The sequence below is a fragment of the Bombina bombina genome, chromosome 5 (genome assembly GCF_027579735.1).
Source record: "Bombina bombina isolate aBomBom1 chromosome 5, aBomBom1.pri, whole genome shotgun sequence".
Taxonomy (NCBI): Eukaryota; Metazoa; Chordata; class Amphibia; order Anura; family Bombinatoridae; genus Bombina; species Bombina bombina.
Genome location: NC_069503.1, coordinates 671,332,780 through 671,350,463, shown reverse-complemented (window position 1 = coordinate 671,350,463; position 17,684 = coordinate 671,332,780).

The window sequence follows — 17,684 nt, the reverse complement described above, 5'->3', positions numbered from 1 at the left end:
AACTGCAAATCTTTAAAAATCTTGTATTGCAAAATAATAATTGAGTTGATATACATATGTAGTTTATATATTCCACAAGAAATATACTCCTAGATTACGAGTTTTTAGCGCTATAGGGAAATAAACGAACGCAACAAAAGTGGCGTTATTTAATCCCCTATAGCGCTACCATTACAAGTTTTAAAAAGCCTGGCTTGTGCAGGCGATATGGAGTTTTTAAGCTCCATACCGCACCAAAAACAACTGTTTTGTTGTGCGCGTGTATGCTTTCCCCATAGACATCAATGGGGAGAGCGGGTCAGAAAAAAGTCTAACACCTGCGATCGCAGAAAGAAAAGATCCGTAACGCAGACCCATTAATGTCTATGGGGAAAATAAAAGTTACGTTTAAACCTAACAGACTAACATAAACCCCATGTCTAAACACCCCTAATCTGCTGCCCCTGACATAACCGACGCCTGCCTACAGTTGTTAACCCCTAATCTGCCACTCCCGATATCGCCACCACCTAAATAAAAGGTATTAACCCCTAATCTGCCACTCCCAATATCGCCGCCATTATACTAAAGTTATTGACCCCTATTCCGCAACACCCCAACATCGCCGCCACTATATTAAAGTTATTAACCCCTATTCCACCACTCCTCGACATCACCACAACTAAATTAAGTTATTAACCCCTAAACCTCTAGCCTCCTACATCACTACCACTAAAAAAACCTATTAACCCCTAAACCGCCAGCCCCCAACATCACAACAACCTAAATTAAACTATTAACCCCTACACCTCAACCTAACCCTAAACCAAACCTTAACATAACCCTAACCCTAACACCCTCTAACTTTAACATAATTAAAATAGATCAAAATTAAATTTACAATTATTAACTAAATAATAACTATTTAAAACTAAATACCTGTGAAATAAAACCTAAGATAGCTACAATATAACTAATAGTTATATTGTAGCTATCTTAGGTTTTATTTTTATTTCACAGGTAAGTTTTTATTTATTTTAACTAGGTAGACTAGTAAGTAAATAGTTATTAACTATTTACTAACTACCTAGTTAAAATAAATACAAACGTACCTGTCAAATAAAACCTAAGCTACCTTACACTAAAAACTAACATTACAAAAAATAAAAAAACACTAAAATTACAAAAAATAAAAAAAACCTACCATTACAAAAAATAAAAAAACCCTACCATTACAAAAAACCAACAAATTTATCCAAAAAAATAAGTTATTCCTATTCTAATACCCTTTAAAAAATACCCCCCTCCCAAATAAAAAAGCCTAATCTAGAATAAACTACCAAGGGCATTGCCCTAAGTTAAACAGCTCTTTTGCTACAAAAAATAAACACCCCCTAACAGTATACAAACCCCCACCCCCCAAACTACCAAGGGCCCTTAAAATAGGATTTAAGCAGCTCTAATTCTATTGGATGAAGAATCAGCCAATAGAATGAGAGCTGCTTAAATCCTATTGGTTGATTTTAACAGCCAACAGGATTTCAGCAGCTCTAATTCCTATTGGCTAATTCAAAATTTTCAGCCAATAAAAAAGGAACGCCATCTTGGATTGCGTACCTTGCATTGAAGATTCAGTGTACAGCGTCGACCGTATGAAGAGGATGCTCCGTGCCGGATGTCTTCAAGATGGACCCACTCTGCGCCACCGGGATCAAGATAGAAGATGCCACCTGGATGAAGATTGAAGAGGCCACCTGGATGAAGACTACTCGCCGCCTGGATGAGGACTTCTCCACCAGGATGAAGATCGTTCAAGCGGGACTTCAAAAACTGTAAGTGGATTGTCGGGTGTTAGTGTTAGATTTTTTTTAAGGGTTTTTTGGGTGGGTTTTATTTTTAGATTAGGGTTTAGGCATGTAAAAGATCTAAATGCCCTTTTAAGGGCAATGCCCGTCCAAATGCACTTTTCAGGGCAATGGGTAGCTTAGGTTTTTTTTAGATTTAGGTTTTTTTATTTTGGGGATGGTTGGTTGGTGGGTTTTACTGTTGGGGGGGGTCTTTGAATTTTTTTTTACAGGTAAAAGAGCTGTTTAACTTAGGGCAATGGCCTACAAAAGGCCAATTTAAGGGCCATTGGTAGTTTATTGTAGGCTAGGGTTTTTTATTTTAGGTGGGCTTGTTTATTTAGATAGGGCTATTAGATTAGATGTAATTCTTTTTTATTTTTGATAATTTTGTTTGTTATTTTCCGTAATTTAGTGTTTGCTATTTTTTGTAAATTTTTTTTTGTAATTGGATACTTTGTCATTTTTAGAGAAGTGTTAGGATTTTTTTAATGTGTAGTTTAGTTTATTTAATTGGTAGTTAGTTTGATTGTTAGTTTAAACTTAGTTTTTTTTTTATTTGACAGGTAAGATTAAATTTAATTTGAGATAGGGAAATTGTAATTTTAATATAAGTTTGGGGAGGCGTTGGGTTTAAGAGTTACTAGTTTAAATTAGTTTATTGTGATGTGGGGAGCTTTTGGTTTAGGGGTTAATAGTTAAATGTATTATATTTCGTTGTGGGGGCTTTCGGTTTAGGGGTTAATAGGTTTATTATAGTCACAGCGGTGTAGGACTTAATAACTTTAGTATAGTGGGGGCGATGTGGGCAGACGGCAGATTAGGGGTTAATAATATTTAAATAGTGTTTGCGATGCGGGAGGGCAGTGGTTTAGGGGTTAATAACTTAAGTAAGTCTGAATAAAATCAAACTAAGCAGACACATCTATTGAAAACATCCCTTTAAATGTGTACCATATATGAGTTATAATTAAAAAGAAACATAGATATATAGGGCCCTTTTATCATTGCCTGATTGGACAAAGTTCTCAACCAGGGAACCTGTCCATCTGGGAATGTAGCAAGTGAGCAACATTCAATTGCAACATTTATGATTGCTCAAGCAGACATTTCTGTATCTCCACCCTCTGCTGTCACACAACCAATCATGGTTATGTAAAAAACCAGCAGTCTAAAGACAGCAGCTTCATAACTACTGCTGGCAGGGTTGCTTGTGAAAGCCTTCATCAGAAGGGTTTTGAAGCAGGATCTTGAGCTTGATAAATGGAACCCGATAATAATAAGCTGTTATAGTCGCTTTTTGTAGCATCAGGTAATAGTAGTAGGAATGCAAAAATGTACTATTAGAAGATAGCAACTCTGCTTATCATATATTCCTTTAAGGGTAAGTCTGTAAATGAGCTCAACTTATCATCTGTACCTTAAATGACAGGCACTCGTGTACCTATGTACTCTACTTGTCATGTGTGCCTTTGAAGATAAGTCTTCAGAGCCATGTACCCTGCAGTGACTCTTCAGTGTGCTGTTTCCTTTATAGCATCAGCCTCTGTCTCTTCAGCCTTTCTAAAATAACTGAGGCTTGGAAAATTCAAATTGAGCTCTTCTCCATGGGTATATGCCTTACATCCTTAACTTAAGTTACTTTACTGGCTATCTGAAGTAAGAGCAGTTTACCAGTGATCATCTACCTGTGAGAATGGTTATTATGTGCCATTTTGTTAGTCTCACCAGGACTTTCATCTCTGCCAGCAGCTATTCCAGTTTAAACCTTTTTTTCAGAGACCCCCCCACAGGAGTTGCTATCTTTTAATAATGAGTTTTTGCATTCCTGCTACTATTACCTGAAGCTACAGATGCTTTTACTTATCATGCCCTTTTCTATATAACTGTTATTTGTTTTATCTTTCAGTGTGCCAGTAAACTTTTGACTAGCAGGCAATACTCCATACTTCTTTCAATAAAGTTATTATTTCTTCAGTTTGATAATTAACACTTTATGTATCAAATAATGTTTGGGTGTACCCTATTTTTTTTAAAAAAATATGTATCAATGAACTGGTAGATTAATTTATGTTTTGCTTAATTTATGAAAAAAGGTGAGATTATCACAGAAAAACAGACACATATAATATACACATGGCAATAAAATTCTCAACCAAAAACATATTATTTTAAATTACATGATAGATCTTCTGTATATTATTTTCCTTCATATAAGTACATCAAAAGAAATACATACAAATGGTTCTGCAGAGGCATTATATCCCACGTAAACTTGATATAAAAGTGGAAAATATACTCACATTTAATAGCACTGTTACCACATTATATTTCATTGGAATCACTGTATCATTTATCTTTTATATGAACAAATGTTAAATTAATAATTCAATTGGCAAATTCACTTATGGCTTCCTATTTTATATATTTTAATTGTTCATTAAACGTGTGGTAGGGTTCAAAGAGTGGGGAAGTCTCTGCCGGTGGGAGTATCATTTACGATATGAGATCATTTTAAATAGGGTCCTTTAGGGAGGGGGTCTTTTAAAGTAGGAAGGTTACATAGGATGAATGGGTCCCTTTGGATGAGTGTACTTAGGTGCCTTTAGGTGGGAGTGTCCTATAGATGGCAGGTCCTTGGGGTTTAGATCAGGGGTTTCTTAGGGTGGGGGTCCTTTAAAATGAAGGGCTGGTTTGTCTTTTAGTGTTAGAATATCTTTAAGGTAATAGGGTCACCTTAGAGCATGATTGGTCCCTTAAGGTGGGCAGTAGGGGGTAATTGTAGCAGATGATTCCATAAATTAGAAGTTCATTTTAATGGGGTCTCTGAAAGTTAGGGGTTTATGTATTGCAATAAATCAACAAGGGGTAATGCCCAGCAGGAAGCTCCAGCTGTTATGGGATTATGTGCAGAGCAAACATTTTGAAAAAAATAAATGTTACGGTTGCCTCCAGGCTGGCTGGAAGTTGGACCATAGAAAAGGATGCTCCTAGCGCTCACCAAAGGAGCAGCAGCACCGTAGACACTCTAACTGCTGCGTAGCCACCATAAGTAACGCAGACTCTATGAACCACCGCTGCTGGGCTGTTATCTCGCCGTCTGCTCTGCGCCCTGGACCTACGACCAGGCTCCAGTAGGTGAACCCAGGAACAAGAGCTCTTACAGGAGCTCAGTAGCTAAGGGAGTATATAGAGCATAGCAATCCCTGTAGTGATTATAGCTGAAGCTGTCCCCTACAAACATGAGTCAAAGCTGCAAGTTAGAGGGTCAGAATAGGTCTGATGTGCTGGAGCACACAGCCTGCTTTTTATTGAGGTTACATGCAAAAAGGACACTCTCAGGGGGAGGCATAAAATCCCCCATCACACATTTGATATTAGATAGAGAGACACTCCCTTTGACAGGCCACAACATTACTTCAGCAGATAACAAGTTACACACAATAAAACAATGCAGTCCACCTTATCACTAGCAGTCTGATTAGACAATGGTAAGGTTTATCACTAAACCTAATTAGAGCTGATCCCAGCAAACTTGTATTTAGAATTGAACAAAATTAACTCTTAATGGCACACAATGAAACTGAACCAAGAGGGAGAAAGCCAGGGACAAGTCATTTCACAGGTCTGGGGACATAGTCTTAAAGGGGCATTGTTCACCAAAGTCACAATATGTCCCCAGACGGTTCTTAAAGGGCCATACATACCCAATAAAAGTTAATATACTCTCAGGGGCACAATCTTCCAGGGGCCATAGTCATGAGGAAGGAGGCTGGCAAATAGGCTTCTCCAAAATCCAGGGAAGCAGAGCAATTTTCCATTTAAAGGGCCAGTTACAAATAGCAGTTTGTAACATATCTCCCCTTTTGGAGGGAGACTAACCAGGCACCTGACCTTCTGTCGGTCAGTGCCTAAGTTAGTCTCGTAACCCACCCACAAATAAACATTAGCAGCAAAGTAGCCCCCCCACAATAAGTAGTACTGGCCTGTAGGTTCCAGGTTGTAGGATGAAAGTGTAGCATCCTCGGCCTTCCTGGCGCAGCTGGGCAAATAGCTGGTGGTACTTGGGGGGCAGAGGCCAGCGGCACTCTGCCCTGGTGCCAGCGCTTCTGCTGGGGTGAGGGGTTTGCAGGCCAGTCCTGTAACAAGGGGGTCTGTAGGGCAGAGGCCAGCAGCGCTCTGTCCTGATGCTAGCTCTTCTGCTGGGGTGAGGGGTTTGCAGGCCAGCCCTGTAACAAGGGGGTCTGTAGGGCAGAGGCCAGCAGCGCTCTGTCCTAATGCCAGCTCTTCTGCTGGGGGCATTGGGGCATAGTCCTGCCTGGTGGCAAAGGGAACGTGGGGGTTAACATCTCCACTGTTAACCCTGGGCCCAAGTTAGGAGTTAGCTGGAGAATGGAGACTGGGCTCCCAATCCACTGCATCTCACTCACACTGCTGATGGGGGACAGGAGCAACTGTCTCTGCCCCTGTGCTGTAAGTGCAGAGACCACGGTCCCATCTGCACGGTTGTGGGGCTTGCTGTCTCCCCCTGGTGCGTTAAGCTGCCGCTGGGGAGAGGGGGTTACAAGCTCCTCTCCCATACATACTTCCAGCCGCTGGGGAATGGAGTCTGGGCTCCCAATTCCCTGCAATTCACTCTGCTGCTGGGGGACAGGACCAACTGTTTCTGCCCCCTGTAACTCAGCCTGCCGCTGGGGAATGGAGTCTGGGCTCCCAATTCCCTGCAATTCACTCTGCTGCTGGGGGACAGGAGCAACTGTCTCTGCCCCCTGTGCTGTAAGTGCAGAGACCACGGTCCCATCTGCACGGTTGTGGGGCTTACTGTCTCCCCCTGGTGCATTAAGCTGCCGCTGGACAGAGGGGGTAACAAGCTCCTCTCCCATACATACTTCCAGCCGCTGGGGAATGGAGTCTGGGCTCAAAATTCCCTGCATATTCCTCTGCTGCTGGGGGACAGGACCAACTGTCTCTGCCCCCTGTAACTCAGCCTGCCGCTGGGAAATGGAGTCTGGGCTCCCAATTCCCTGCATATTCCTCTGCTGCTGGGGGACAGGACCAACTGTCTCTGCCCCCTGTAACTCAGCCTGCCGCTGGAGAGCAGGTGTCCATACCCCCAAACTCCACAGTTGGCGCTCAAAGGCTCGTGCCGCTTCGTTCTCAGTAGCCAATTTTCGGATGATTCGACTGACTACCTCCTGTGCAGGGTCTGGACCATATCGGACTAGCCGCCTCTTTACCTCTGGAACAAAATCAGCGCCCTTATAGTGACGGATCAGGTTGAGGTGCTCTTCACAGGGTTCTGACCAGTGTCTTGTCAGCTCCATGCTGCTGTAGGTAGGGACGCTGCGCAGTGGCTAGCGTTGCCCTCAATAACTCTCCTACGATACCAGTGCTGTTGTGGTGCTGCTCCTTGCGCTAGGACGCTATCCCACCGCTGCCGCCAAATGTTACGGTTGTCTCCAGGCTGGCTGGAAGTTGGACCGTAGAAAAGGATGCTCCTAGCGCTCACCAAAGGAGCAGCAGCACCGTAGACACTCTAACTGCTGCGTAGCCACCATAAGTAACGCAGACTCTACGAACCACCGCTGCTGGGCTGGTATCTCGCCGTCTGCTCTGTGCCCTGGACCTACGACCAGGCTCCAGTAGGTGAACCCAGGAACAGGACCCAGGAACAGGAGCTCAGTAGCTAAGGGAGTATATAGAGCATAGCAATCCCTGTAGTGATTATAGCTGAAGCTGTCCCCTACAAACATGAGTCAAAGCTGCAAGTTAGAGGGTCAGAATAGGTCTGATGTGCTGGAGCACACAGCCTGCTTTTCTCCAACATTGGTGTGTCCGGTCCACGGCGTCATCCTTACTTGTGGGATATTCTCTTCCCCAACAGGAAATGGCAAAGAGTCCCAGCAAAGCTGGTCACATGATCCCTCCTAGGCTCCGCCCACCCCAGTCATTCTCTTTGCCATTGCACAGGCAACATCTCCACGGAGATGGTTAAGAGTTTTTTGGTGTTTAAATGTAGTTTTATTCTTCTATAAAGTGTTTGTTATTTTAAAATAGTGCTGGTATGTACTATTTACTCTGAAACAGAAAAGGATGAAGATTTCTGTTTGTAAGAGGAAGATGATTTTAGCAGACAGTAACTAAAATCGATTGCTGTTTCCACACAGGACTGTTGAGATGAAGTAACTTCAGTTGGCGGAAACTGTTAGCAGTCTTTTCTGCTTAAGGTATGACTAGCCATATTTCTAACAAGACCATGTAATGCTGGAAGGCTGTCATTTCCCCTCATGGGGACCGGTAAGCCATTTTCTTAGTTAAACATAAAAGAATAAAGGGCTTCAAAAAGGGCTTAAAAACTGGTAGACATTTTTCTGGGCTAAAACGATTGCTTTACTAGGCATATTATGCAGATTCTAACTAATTATTGGTATTATAATCTTGGGGAACGTTTAGAAAAACGGCAGGCACTGTGTTGGACACCTTTTTCAGATGGGGGCCTTTCTAGTTATAGACAGAGCCTCATTCTGGGACTGTATAGGGGTTAAATGTAAAAACGGCTCCGGTTCCGTTAATTTAAGGGTTAAAGCTTTGAAATTTGGTGTGCAATACTTTTAATGCTTTAAGACACTGTGGTGAAATTTTGGTGAATTTTGAACAATTCCTTCATACTTTTTCACATATTCAGTAATAAAGTGTTTTCAGTTTGAAATTTAAAGTGACAGTAACGGTTTTATTTTAAAACGTTTTTTGTGCTTTGTTGACAAGTTTAAGCCTGTTTAACATGTCTGTACCATCAGATAAGCTATGTTCTATATGTATGAAAGCCAATGTGTCTCCCCATTTAAATTTATGTGATAATTGTGCCATAGTGTCCAAACAAAGTAAGGACAGTAATGCCACAGATAATGATATTGCCCAAGATGATTCCTCAAATGAGGGGAGTAAACATGATACTACATCATCCCCTACTGTGTCTACACCAGTTATGCCCACACAGGAGGCCCCTAGTACATCTAGTGTGCCAATACTTATTACCATGCAACAATTAACGGCTGTAATGGATAACTCCATAGAAAATCTTTTATCCAAAATGCCTACTTATCAGAGAAAGCGCGATTGCTCTGTTTTAAACACTGAAGAGCAAGAGGACGCTGATGATAACTGTTCTGACATACCCTCACACCAATCTCAAGGGGCCATGAGGGAGGTTTTGTCTGATGGAGAAATTTCAGATTCAGGAAAAATTTCTCATCAAGCTGAACCTGATGTTGTGACATTTAAATTTAAATTAGAACATCTCCGCGCACTGCTTAAGGAGGTGTTATCTACTCTGGATGATTGTGACAATTTGGTCATTCCAGAGAAATTATGTAAGATGGACAAGTTCCTAGAGGTTCCGGTGCCCCCCGACGCTTTTCCTATACCCAAGCTGGTGGCGGACATAGTAAATAAAGAGTGGGAAAGGCCCGGCATACCTTTTGTTCCCCCCCTATATTTAAGAAATTATTTCCTATAGTCGACCCCAGAAAGGACTTATGGCAGACAGTCCCCAAGGTCGAGGGGGCGGTTTCTACTCTAAACAAACGCACTACTATTCCTATCGAAGATAGTTGTGCTTTCAAAGATCCTATGGATAAGAAATTAGAGGGTTTGCTTAAAAAGATTTTTGTACAGCAAGGTTACCTTCTACAACCAATTTCATGCATTGTTCCTGTCACTACGGCAGCGTGTTTCTGGTTCGAGGAACTAGAAAAATCGCTCAGTAAAGAATCTTCGTATGAGGAGGTTATGGACAGAGTTCAAGCACTTAAATTGGCTAACTCTTTTGTTTTAGATGCCGCTTTGCAATTAGCTAGATTAGCGGCGAAAAATTCAGGGTTTGCTGTCGTGGCGCGCAGAGCGCTTTGGCTAAAGTCTTGGTCAGCGGATGTGTCTTCCAAGACAAAATTGCTTAACATTCCTTTCAAAGGTAAAACATTATTTGGACCTGATTTGAAAGAGATTATTTCAGACATCACTGGGGGAAAGGGCCACGCCCTCCCACAGGATAGGTCTTTTAAGGCTAAAAATAAGCCTAATTTTCGTCCCTTTCGCAGAAACGGACCAGTCTCTAATTCTGTATCCTCTAAGCAAGAGGGTAATACTTCTCAACCCAAACCAGCCTGGAAACCAATGCAAGGCTGGAACAAGGGTAAGCAGGCCAAGAAGCCTACCACTGCTACCAAAACAGCATGAAGGGATAGCCCCCGATCCGGGACCGGATCTAGTGGGGGGCAGACTTTCTCTCTTTGCTCAGGCTTGGGCAAGAGATGTTCAGGATCCTTGGGCGCTAGAAATAGTTTCTCAAGGTTATCTCCTGGAATTCAAGGAACTACCCCCAAGGGGAAGGTTCCACAGGTCTCAATTATCTTCAAACCAAATAAAGAGACAGGCATTCTTACATTGTGTAGAAGACCTGTTAAAGATGGGAGTGATACATCCAGTTCCAATAAGAGAACAAGGAATGGGATTTTATTCCAATCTGTTCATAGTTCCCAAAAAAGAGGGAACATTCAGACCAATTTTGGATCTAAAGATCCTAAATAAATTTCTCAGGGTACCATCGTTCAAAATGGAAACTATTCGAACGATCCTACCTACTATCCAGGAAAATCAATTTATGACTACCGTGGATTTAAAGGATGTGTACCTACATATTCCTATCCACAAGGAACATCATCAGTTCCTAAGGTTCGCTTTTCTGGACAAGCATTACCAGTTTGTGGCACTTCCATTTGGATTAGCCACTGCTCCAAGGATTTTCACAAAGGTACTAGGGTCCCTTCTAGCGGTTCTAAGACCAAGGGGCATTGCAGTAGTACCTTACTTGGACGACATCCTGATTCAAGCGTCGTCCCTGTCAAAAGCAAAGGCTCATACGGACATCGTCCTAGCCTTTCTCAGATCTCACGGATGGAAGGTGAACAAAGAAAAAAGTTCTCTGTCCCCGTCAACAAGAGTTCCCTTCTTGGGAACAATAATAGATTCCTTAGAAATGAGGATTTTTCTGACAGAGGTCAGAAAATCAAAACTTCTAAGCTCTTGTCAAGTACTTCATTCTGTTCCTCGTCCTTCCATAGCGCAGTGCATGGAAGTAATAGGATTGATGGTTGCAACAATGGACATAGTTCCTTTTGCACTAATTCATCTAAGACCATTACAACTGTGCATGCTCAGACAGTGGAATGGGGATTATACAGACTTGTCTCCGACGATTCAAGTAGATCAAAAGACCAGAGATTCACTCCGTTGGTGGCTGACCCTGGACAATCTGTCACAGGGAATGAGCTTCCGCAGACCAGAGTGGGTCATTGTCACGACCGACGCCAGCCTTGTGGGCTGGGGCGCGGTCTGGGAATCCCTGAAAGCTCAGGGTCTATGGTCTCGGGAAGAGTCTCTTCTCCCGATAAACATTCTGGAACTGAGAGCGATATTCAATGCTCTCAGAGCTTGGCCTCAACTAGCAAAGGCCAAATTCATAAGGTTTCAATCAGACAACATGACGACCGTTGCATATATCAATCATCAGGGGGGAACAAGGAGTTCCCTGGCGATGAAAGAAGTGACCAAGATAATTCAATGGGCGGAGGATCACTCCTGCCACTTGTCTGCGATCCACATCCCAGGAGTGGAAAATTGGGAAGCGGATTTTCTGAGTCGTCAGACATTCCATCCGGGGGAGTGGGAACTCCATCCGGAAATCTTTGCCCAAATAACTCAATTATGGGGCATTCCAGACATGGATCTGATGGCGTCTCGTCAGAACTTCAAGGTTCCTTGCTACGGGTCCAGATCCAGGGATCCCAAGGCGACCCTAGTAGATGCACTAGTAGCACCTTGGACCTTCAACCTAGCTTATGTATTCCCACTGTTTCCTCTCATCCCCAGGCTGGTAGCCAGGATCAATCAGGAGAGGGCCTCGGTGATCTTGATAGCTCCTGCGTGGCCACGCAGGACTTGGTATGCAGACCTGGTGAATATGTCATCGGCTCCACCATGGAAGCTACCTTTGAGACAGGACCTTCTTGTTCAGGGTCCATTCGAACATCCGAATCTGGTTTCCCTCCAACTGACGGCTTGGAGATTGAACGCTTGATTTTATCAAAGCGTGGGTTTTCAGATTCTGTAATAGATACTCTGATTCAGGCTAGAAAGCCTGTAACTAGAAAAATTTACCATAAAATATGGAAAAAATATATCTGTTGGTGTGAATCTAAAGGATTCCCATGGAACAAGATAAAAATTCCTAAGATTCTATCCTTTCTACAAGAAGGTTTGGAGAAAGGATTATCTGCAAGTTCTCTGAAGGGACAGATCTCTGCTTTATCTGTTTTACTTCACAAAAGACTGGCAGCTGTGCCAGATGTTCAAGCATTTGTTCAGGCTCTGGTTAGGATCAAGCCTGTTTACAGACCTTTGACTCCTCCCTGGAGTCTAAATCTAGTTCTTTCAGTTCTTCAAGGGGTTCCGTTTGAACCCTTACATTCCGTAGATATTAAGTTATTATCTTGGAAAGTTTTGTTTTTGGTTGCAATTTCTTCTGCTAGAAGAGTTTCAGAGTTATCTGCTCTGCAGTGTTCTCCACCCTATCTGGTGTTCCATGCAGATAAGGTGGTTTTGCGTACTAAGCCTGGTTTTCTTCCGAAAGTTGTTTCCAACAAAAATATTAACCAGGAGATAGTTGTACCTTCTTTGTGTCCGAATCCAGTTTCAAAGAAGGAACGTTTGTTACACAATTTGGACGTAGTCCGTGCTCTAAAATTCTATTTAGAGGCTACTAAAGATTTCAGACAAACATCATCCTTGTTTGTTGTTTATTCTGGTAAAAGGAGAGGTCAAAAAGCGACTTCTACCTCTCTTTCCTTTTGGCTTAAAAGCATTATCCGATTGGCTTATGAGACTGCCGGACGGCAGCCTCCTGAAAGAATCACAGCTCACTCCACTAGGGCTGTGGCTTCCACATGGGCCTTCAAGAACGAGGCTTCTGTTGACCAGATATGTAAGGCAGCGACTTGGTCTTCACTGCACACTTTTGCCAAATTTTACAAATTTGATACTTTTGCTTCTTCGGAGGCTATTTTTGGGAGAAAGGTTTTGCAAGCCGTGGTGCCTTCCATTTAGGTGACCTGATTTGCTCCCTCCCTTCATCCGTGTCCTAAAGCTTTGGTATTGGTTCCCACAAGTAAGGATGACGCCGTGGACCGGACACACCAATGTTGGAGAAAACAGAATTTATGCTTACCTGATAAATTACTTTCTCCAACGGTGTGTCCGGTCCACGGCCCGCCCTGGTTTTTTAATCAGGTCTGATGAATTATTTTCTCTAACTACAGTCACCACGGTATCATATGGTTTTTCCTATATATATTTCCTCCTGTCCGTCGGTCGAATGACTGGGGTGGGCGGAGCCTAGGAGGGATCATGTGACCAGCTTTGCTGGGACTCTTTGCTATTTCCTGTTGGGGAAGAGAATATCCCACAAGTAAGGATGACGCCGTGGACCGGACACACCGTTGGAGAAAGTAATTTATCAGGTAAGCATAAATTCTGTTTTTATTGAGGTTACATGCAAAAAGGACACTCTCAGGGGGAGGCATAAAATCCCCCATCACACATTTGATATTAGATAGAGAGACACTCCCTTTGACAGGCCACAACATTACTTCAGCAGATAACAAGTTACACACAATAAAACAACGCAGTCCACCTTATCACTAGCAGTCTGATTAGACAATGGTAAGGTTTATCACTAAACCTAATTAGAGCTGATCCCAGCAAACTTGTATTTAGAATTGAACAAAATTAACTCTTAATGGCACACAATGAAACTGAACCAAGTGGGAGAAAGCCAGGGACAAGTCATTTCACAGGTCTGGGGACATAGTCTTAAAGGGGCATTGTTCACCAAAGTCACAATATGTCCCCAGATGGTTCTTAAAGGGCCATACACACCCAATAAAAGTTAATATACTCTCAGGGGCACAATCTTCCAGGGGCCATAGTCATGAGGAAGGAGGCTGGCAAATAGGCTTCTCCAAAATCCAGGGAAGCAGGGCAATTTTCCATTTAAAGGGCCAGTTACAAATATATAAAACTTTTAAAAAAGTTTAAAAATGTATTAGGATTAGGAAGGTAAAATTTAAGTTAGATTCAGGGAACAAATGAGGAGGAAAAGCTAATGCATCCCAAAACACAGGATTCCCATAACCCTGACACACAATTAGAGATCAGAGTAAATTAGAATTAAACTACATGTTTAAAAGATTGTATAAATGAAAACTTTAACATTTTATTTTCATCGGCTATAATGAGAGCAACTAGAGCTGTGAAAATGCATGACCCCACATTTTCCCACTACTCGTTCCTTGATAAATAAATACACAACACCTGATTGGGAGAGAAAAGGCCGTAGCTTATTTATTAAACAAACAAATAAATTAACATTTTAACTTAACTTTTTCAACATCATTTACAATCCACCTCAGTGCTTGCTCTTATTTTCTCATAAGCCCCCACCCCTTCCAGGGCTGGGCGTTCCTCACTTTCCTTTGCTTACACCTCCATAACTGCCACCATATTCCATTAGGCGTAAGCCTTAACAGAAACTAGCAAGCACTTCCGCCTGCACTGCGACACCACACAATTCAACATTCGGGGAGGGAGGGCGGGACACACCTCCTACCGTGCTGCTCCGGAAAGGGCACCTGTGACCTCACTTCCAGTACTGGATCTTATCAATGTTCCCCAACCCCACCCACCTGGAATAATCCACTCCTTGGGGGGGGGAAGTGGGGTCACAGGTGCCCTCCTTCCAGTTTGTCATCCGGGGCCTTTTCTTGACCCCACATTTTCCCACTACTCGTTCCTTGATCAATAAATACACAACACCTGATTGGGAGAGAAAAGGCTGCAGCTTATTTATTAAACAATCAAATAAATTAACATTTTAACTTAACTTTTTCAACATAATTTACCATCTACCTCAGTGCTTGCTCTTATTTTCTCATAAGCCCCCACCCCTTCCAGGGCTGGGCGTTCCTCACTTTCCTTTGCTTACACCTCCATAACTGCCACCATATTCCATTAGGCGTAAGCCTCAACAGAAACTAGCAAGCACTTCCGTCACAGCTCGCTCCCTAGCGAGTACCGCCACCTAAAGCTAAGGTCTTTTCGATCCCTTCCCGAAGAGTGAAATTAAATAAATGCAACCCCACTTCATTGAGGTGCACACCATCCTTAAGGTAAAAACATTTACCCGACTCCCCTTCAAACTCTATGTGGCGTAAGCCAACCCCTCCTAGGCCCCTTACATACCCAGATATCGTTCTATTGATCTTACGCTTGGAAGCCTCCAATTTTTTTACATCCCACACAGACCTCCAAATTACCCTACTCTCAATCTCCGACCAGACCAGGACCATACCCGGAAACAGCTGAACCAACCTATTTAGACTTCTTTTTATGTCCTCAATTAGATCCTTCTGTGGCATACAACCCAAATCGTTTCCTCCTGAGTGCAAAACTAACACCTTCGGGGGGGGAGAAAAGCCTGGCATGCTCAACCACCGTACCCACAACTTGTGCCCATTTCATGCCACGAATCCCAAACTATCTGATGATAAGCTGATCCCTGCTAAAACCCAGCTGAATCCCATCTGGCTTCACTGCTGCCGCCTTCCTCGCCCAGTACACGTAGGAGTGTCCTACGATCCAACACTTCCCCGGATCTGCCAAACAAATTAAAACGTCATCAGTCCCCCCCCTCCTAAAGCACCAAATCCGGTCTCACATACCCTCTGAACCTCTCAGATCTCCATCTTCCAATCCTCCTAATCACCGCCACCTCCAGCCCCAAATTAGCCGCCTCAGTCGCTGCACCTATCCTAAAAGAATGCGACCCGAAATCCGTGCCCCTGATTCCCATCAATCCCAAGACCCTCCGCGTTATCGCCACAAACTGGAAGCGTGACAGTGCTGACCCGTCCGCATGGACTAACAATGGGCCTGCTGCATGGCTGGCTACGTCCAGCTATTCTCTCAAGCCCTTACTGGGCAGCACTCTCCACCAATTGCCTTCAATACCACTGCTGTTCCTCTACCCTCCTGGTCTGTCTTAGACCTCCTGACCCATAGCTCAACTACTCCGTCCGCTACAACTACGTCCTGTTTACCCATTCCGCTCACATCTCACTGTTTTTTTCCCACCAATTCCGACACTCTGAACGCTCCAAAGAAAGCCAGTACAAAGGCGGTTCTAAACAACTCCTCGTACCTTGAGGAACACACCCTACCTAGTCCCGCCACCAACCCCTGCAAAATCGCAAAAGTAACTGGTCTCCAACCATCCATCCGGAATCCCCTTCTACACATACCTGTGGCCGCCATACGGGCCACAAAAACTTTCGTAAGATCCTCCACACCCGTCAACCGAAAAAGGAATGTCATTGCTGCCATCCTCTTATGCACCTCTGAGGGCGATAGCCCTTCCCTATCCCAAGAACCCACCCAGCACATCCATACCAAGAAATCACCCCTCCTACTCCCCTGGCACCGCTCGTCCTGCAGCACCTGCTCCCACAGTCTCCACACTCGAGCGTAAGCCCTCCATGTGTTAGGGGCCAATGCCCCTCTGATCAATCTCAACATTCCTGGAAACCCAGGTGCCACAACTCCTCGGGACATGTGATTCCTTCCTGCTCCGCCTCCGGGGCCACTTCTCGGAACCTGTCCCACTGAAATCGTGACAAAGCGTCAGCAACAACGTTTAACTGCCCCGGGACATGCACTGCCCTGAAAGATATGTTGCATCTCAGACACTCCAATACAAACACTCTCAGGAGTCGTATCACTGCCGGCGAATTTGCCGTCAAGCGGTTAATCGCCCATACCACACCCTGGTTGTCTGAATGAAAACATACCCTCTTGTTGCCCAATTGCTCCGGCCAAATCCTCAAAGCCACTACCAACGGGAATAATTCCAAGAAAGTTAGGTTCTTGGTCAAACCCCACTCAGCCCACACTTCGGGCCATTTGCCCACGCACCATTGGCCATTCAAATATGCCCCAAAACCATGAGCCCCTTCAGCGTCCGTGAATAAGCACAGCTGGTCATCTGACCAGCCCACTTCCTGCATTAACACTTTCCCATTGAACTCCTCTAGGAAAGTTCACCACACCTTTAAATCCTCTTTGACCTCCACTGACAACCTAACATGGTGTCTTAGGTCAGAAACCCCAGTTGTCAGTAATGACAATCGTCTGCAAAATATTCGGCCAATGGGAATTATCCTGCAGGCAAAGTTCAATTTTCCCAATAACGACTGAAAATCTCTGAGGGTAGCTTTTGTTCTCGCCAACATCCTGCCGATCACCATTCTGAGGTCAGCAACCTTGTCCTCCGGTAACCTGCACTCCATCCTAATGGAATCCATTTGGATTCCCAAAAAATTCAGTGACATCGTGGGACCCTCCGATTTATCTGCTGCCACTGGGATTCCAAAATCCCTTGTCACCTGACCAAATGCCTGAACCAACCGTTCACATTCCGTCAAACCGGCCGGACCGACGAACAGGAAGTCATCTAAGTAATGTACCATAGATGAAATACCAGCCGTCTGCTTCACCACCCACTCCACGAAGGATCTGAACCTCTCGAAATATGAATATGAAATTGAACATCCCATCGGGAGGCATAGGTCCACAAAAAAGGCTCCGTCCATCATGCATCCCAACAGATGATGAAATCTTGGATGCACTGGGAGAAGGCAAAAAGCCAACTCAACGTCCGCTTTTGCCATCAAAGCTCCCATTCCCGCCGCTCTC